The sequence below is a fragment of the Mixophyes fleayi genome, chromosome 5 (assembly GCF_038048845.1).
Source record: "Mixophyes fleayi isolate aMixFle1 chromosome 5, aMixFle1.hap1, whole genome shotgun sequence".
Taxonomy (NCBI): domain Eukaryota; kingdom Metazoa; phylum Chordata; class Amphibia; order Anura; family Limnodynastidae; genus Mixophyes; species Mixophyes fleayi.
In genome coordinates this window covers 163,625,220-163,630,961 of record NC_134406.1, presented here as the reverse complement: position 1 = coordinate 163,630,961, position 5,742 = coordinate 163,625,220, and the positions used below count along the sequence as shown (strand labels likewise).

General features: G+C 44.6%; 1 long non-coding RNA gene across 1 annotated transcript; it reads left to right on the top strand.

Annotated features, from left to right (window-relative positions):
* Positions 1 to 293: 293 nt before the first annotated feature.
* On the top strand, positions 294 to 959 carry LOC142157759 (uncharacterized). The gene is made up of 2 exons (XR_012692611.1): positions 294 to 526; positions 660 to 959. It is a non-coding gene; the product is annotated as an uncharacterized LOC142157759 (long non-coding RNA).
* Positions 960 to 5,742: the final 4,783 nt, after the last annotated feature.

Sequence of the window (5,742 nt, the reverse complement as noted above, 5' to 3'; positions counted from 1 at the left end):
ATACCTAAAGTTCGTGTGGGTTCGGTTCTCGGGGAACCGAGCCCGCCCATCTCTACTAATAACCGTCCCACTACGTGTAGGTGTTTGAGTTGTTTTTCCTGCCATCTGCAAACATTTGTGATTGTGTTTACAAACCAAATATAAAGCTTGGTTCTTTGTTTCTTCTCCTGGAACATATATTCCAGTTACCTGGTTTATTGTTACTGTGAGCTCAGATGTTAATGTTTAGTATAACTCTAAGGACTGGTTAATTGGTCACAGCCACATGACAAGCTGACAATGACCACACCCAAACCCCACCCATATAACATCATAAAGGACACAGTAGTCTCAGGGTATAAAAGAGGGGGCTGGGAGCCCACAAGTCATTTGCTCCTGGCTGAAGGCAAATTGGCCATAACCATGGCCTATCACAGAAAACAAAAGAGGGGCCACATGGCCAAAAAACAGGCTGTGTCATCCAGAAAAAAGAGAAGATACAGAAAGCAGAAGAAGCACGTGCCCACTAATAAAGGCACAAGGAGAGGTAAATACATATGTTCAAGCTACTATATAAATTACATTCTAGGCCAGTGTTGTCTAAGATTTCCTAACAAATTATGTCTACCATGAAAAAGTGATTATTTAACCTAATAAGCTGTTATTTTATGTTGTTGCAGGTTACAGACGCCAACGTCTGAAGCATTAGTCATGATGAAGAAGGTGACCTGTGCAGCTGCCAGTGTCACCTCACATGACCCTAAAGAACCCCTCCGCCCTGACCCCCTAAAGAGCATCTGAAAATGCAAAAAAAGTAAAAAAGAAGAAAAGGAAAAAAAGAATAAGTATGCTAGCGTGCAAGGCTTAGTCACAGTAATAGTGTCAGGTATCTTCTGCATGGGACCATTGCTACTAAGTTAGTTATCATTCAGGTTACTGTAGGTGCAGTTTAAAAGCATGGAATAAAAAAATAAGCAGAATTTGGTGTCCTGTGATCTTTTAAATATTAAGGGGCTTAATATACATGTTAATTGCGTGCTGCACAAATGGTGCAGAATAAACATTTAAAAGTGTAAAGACAAGGGGCCCGATTCATTAAGAATCTTAACTTGAGAAACTTCTTATTTCAGTCTCCTGGACAAAGCTATGTTACAATGCAAGGGGTGCAAATTAGTATTCTGTTTTGCACATAAGTTAAATACTGACTGTACTGACTGTTTTTTCATGGAGCACACAAATATTTGATAGCTTATTTGTACACTGACATTCAGGGCCGGTGCTAGGATCCTTGGCGCCCTAGGCAAAATGTCAAAATCCCCCCCAGCACACTGCCCCTCCCCCTGGGTCTCAATGCGTCCCCCCCAGGTCTAAATGTTCCCCTCCCCTCTCTTTCCTTACCTTAAAGGTGCTCTTCGCTACTGCTGCTGACTCCCGTCCCTCACTGACACTGTCAGGCCGTGATGATGATGTCACGCCCGACAGTCAGTGAGGGAAGGGGGAGTGGAGGAGAGGAGTCGGAGATACGGTCCGCCCCATCAGCTGATGGAGGGGAGGGCGGCGGTCGCGATCCATGGCCCCCTTGCCCCTCCCCTCCCTGTAGATCTATCTGAAGCTGTGCGGTGGCCGTGGAAGGTATGCTCAGCGGTCGCCGAACAGTATTCCAGTACAATAGTATCTGCATTTTACTTCAGTGGCGCCCACCAGAGCCCAGCGCCCTAGGCAACTGCCTAACCTTGCCTAATGGGAGCACCAGGCCTGCTGACATTTAAGGTTGATATTTGTGTGCTACATGAAAAAAGAGTCAGTATTTAACTTATCTGCAAAACAGAATACTAATTTGCACCCCTTGCACAGCACTGTGCCATGATGCTCCTCCCTTCTCCTTCATCACTGTGCCATCCTGCCCTCCCCTCTCCTTCATCACTCGGTGCCTTTGTTTTCCTCCCCTTGCCTCTGTTCCTTTACTTACCTTTGTATTGGCTTCTTTCATCTCTTTCATTTCTTCTCTTCTCTCTTCTGTCTTCTTGCTCGCTCCTCTCTGCGCCGCTCCTCACTGAATGTCGGGCGTGATGTGATGACGTCATGCCCGACATTCAATGCAAACGGAGCAGAAAGGAAGGAGGAGGGACACCAACCCCATGATCATGTGAGTATTTTTTTTTATTTTGTATTTTTTTTCAGTACCCTGCTCCCCCTCCAATGAAGCTGGACACCCACCCCTCCCCTTCCCCCGCCCCACAGGAAAAAAAAACCGAAAGAAAAATAAAAGTAAAAAAACAACAAAAAAAAAAACAATAGTTGGCAGTGAGGGCCCAGGCCAGGCCCCCTGGTATCCCCCTCTCAGCGGCCCTGTCCAAGAGAGACTAAGGTCAATTTAACAGCAGCCAATTAACCTGTGTTTAGAATGTGGGAAGAAACCGGAGCACCCAGAGGAAACCCACGCAATCCAGGGGCTGACCTATTTTTTTGAGGGGGAGGGTTTTGCATAGGCACACCCCTCCTTCACTTTGATTGATTTGCCCCGGCTGGCATTGCCCCCTTTCTATCCGATGATCAGACCTCTCAGCGGCAATTTTAAGGTATGCAGTTTGCTGGTGGGGGGACGATTTTCCTGAATGCCCTTCTCTAGATCCGCCAGTGACACAGACACATGACCCCAGGTCCTCCTACCTCAACTCTAAATTTCTGTATAAAAATATAGCTGCCCTGTATTTGTGTGCTATATTTGAGTAATTTTCCTGCATGCAAGAAAGAAAAGTTGCATCTGCTCCCCTGCATTACAACATGTTTGTCCAGCTGCAAAGATGCACCCTTTAACTGAATTATATATAAGTTTTTATCTTGTTCAAACAAGATGTATGGGTAACACCACAACTGCCAAGTCGCATAGTCCCAGCTTCGGACTGGGCCAGCGGGGGTCCGGGGGATCCACCGATAGGCTGTGATGCCAGATAGCTCCGCCCTCTTCTGTGGTGGGGCGGGGCGAAAAAAAATGATTCCTCTGTCCTTGACTAATTGGTGGCAGTGGGGGTCGGGGGCCAGGTGCCAGGTGCCACGTGGGGGAAAGTGGGGTCAGTGTGGCAGTGGGTGGCTGACCCCTCCTCAGGGACCAGCCACTTTCGCTAAACCGGAAACAGGAAGTAGCATGCTTTCCTCCGTGGAATGTATGCTACTTCTTGTTTCGCTTTTGATTGCACAGGGAGCATGGAGCGACGCAGAGAGGAGGCTCCAGCAATAAGGTAAGTGTGAATGAAAGGGGGGGCCTGCTATTTGTGACAGTGACAGGGGAGAGGGGGCTGCTATTTGTGTGAGTGCTAGGGGAGGGGGGCTGCTATTTGTGTGAGTGCCAGGGGAGGGGGGCTGCTATTTGTGTGAGTGACAGGGAAGGGGGCCTGCTATGTATGTGATTGACAAGGGAGGGGGGGCCTGCTATTTGTGCTAGTGACAGGGAAGAGGGGGCCCTGCTATTTGTGCTAGTGACAGGGAAGGGGGGCCTGCTATACTGTGTGAGTGACAGGGGAGGGGGGCCTGCTATACTGTGTGAGTGACAGGGGAGGGGTGCCTGCTATATTGTGTGAGGGAGTGTTTTTTTTTAATATGTGTGATATGAGGGAAAGTAGTGGGGTTATCTTAATAGTACATGGGTGGGAGGTAGGCTATTAATTTAATGGTGAGGGCTAATTATTTAATGGGTGGTATTTTATTTGTGGGGTGATGGTGCTGCAATTTAATTTATTGGTGAGTTATTTAATAGTGGGGCCTATTAAATTAAGATGGGGGGACAGGACCTTTAATTTAATGCTGGGGTGGTTTGCTTCTATTAATTGAATGTGGGGCTGAGTTTGGTTAGGAGGGATATTAAATGTGAATATGAATTATTTAATGCCGGGGATGGTCGTGGGAAATGGTTATATTAAACGTAAATGCTGTTAATTTATTGCTGGGGCTGTTTGGAGGGTGAGTAATAAATTTATTTATTAAATGGGAATACTATTTAATGTTGGGGCTGGATAGAGGCCTAATTATTAAATGTGGGTGCTCTTGATTTAATTATAGCGATGGTTGGAGTTTTCTAAATTTCATGTACCCATTTTTTTTTCAATAGGGCCCCCAACATTCCAAGGATTCAGACAAGCAGAAACTGATCTAAGACACCAGCAGCCACATGTGGTGAAATGACAAGAGCAGGTAGGAGAGACCAGGACAGTCTGCCAACTGTCGTGAATCTGGTGGGGCAGTCCCAAATTTTTGTGGCTGTCTTGCTTATTCAGGATTTGGTCCAACTACAAGGACAGTTGGGAGGTATGTCCTGCTTCACACTATACTGGTTGTGAAGGCAGAACTGCATGCAACTAACAATAGTGCACACAGTTATGCCTGTGTATTTGTCTAAAATGATAGCCTCCTGTCTTGAGTGCACCAGCACCCCCTTTGCAGCACTATATGGTATTAGGTGGGCCCCAGTCATTGGTTTCCTCTGTGGGCTCTTCGTGTCCCAGACCGACACTGCACAGTCCTGAGAGGACAGGTTGTAAGGGCTAAAGGTGAAGTCGATGGTTGGAAAATGTAGAAGTGTGAGGGACGAAATCGAGTTCCATGGTTTGAATACCTTGGCACCTTACAAATCTATGGTAATAATAATTATATAATTATTTTTCTACCTATAACATCAAAAAGACAGGGGCGCTTCCATAGTGTAAAATCCAAGTAAAATGTTTATTCCCAAAACATTAAAATTGCACGTACCAGAACTGAAAAGTTTTCAGGCATAAATCAGTAGGTATCTAGCATCCAAGTGGGGATATCATATCAGTGTGATCCTCACAGGTATTCCACAATCACCTCTACGCGTTTCATCCTTGGGGAGGTTCTTGCATATTTTAGCAGTAGTTTTCTTTTATAAACAGACTGAACATTTTATTATTTTATTAAATTGTGTTTTGGAATACAATGCTTGCACATTTATGTTTTCCTTTTTTGTATATGACAGAAAGGGAAACTGTCACGCAGTTGTGTTTTGGCAGAGGACTGTATTTCTCTTTGATAGGTCACTTGTGCTTAGGGCAGGCCTGGCCAACCTGTGGCTTTCTAGGTAATGTGAAACTACAAGTTCCAGCATACCTTGTCAGCTCTCATCTGGCTATATACTGGCAAAGAGCATACTCGGGCTTGTAGTTTCACAATACCCAGAGTCACAGGTTGGCCAGGGCTGGCTTAGGGGAGGGGACTGTGTGGAGTCAGGTGCAGTGGTATTGCTTATGCTTGGTATGGTCACTCTTGGTGTATTGTAGCTTGTGGGATTGTGTAATCTCTGACTGCAGTGTATGAAAAACTGTGAAATGTATTTATATATTTTTATTTTCTATGGGCCTAAGTCATTAAGGAGAGCAAGGCAAAAAAATTAGCAAATTTGATCCTAGACAAAACCATGTTACAATGCAAGGGATGCAAATTAGTTTATTGTTTTGCACATAAAGAAAATACTGACTTTTTTGTCATCTAGCACACAAATACTTGATAGCTTTATTTTTACACTGAAATTTAAAATTGATCTAGAATATGCCTTAACCCAACTATAAATATGTCCCCATATTTTAAATGTATTACCCCTTCCAATGCAACATGGTTTTGTCAAGGTGCAAAGATACTTCTTTTATTTGCTTTCCTCTCCATAATGACTCAAGACCTATGTATGTATACATATTTTGTCACTATCTAAATGGACAGAGAAAGATATTGTTATGTTTGTCACTCTCTAAAGTC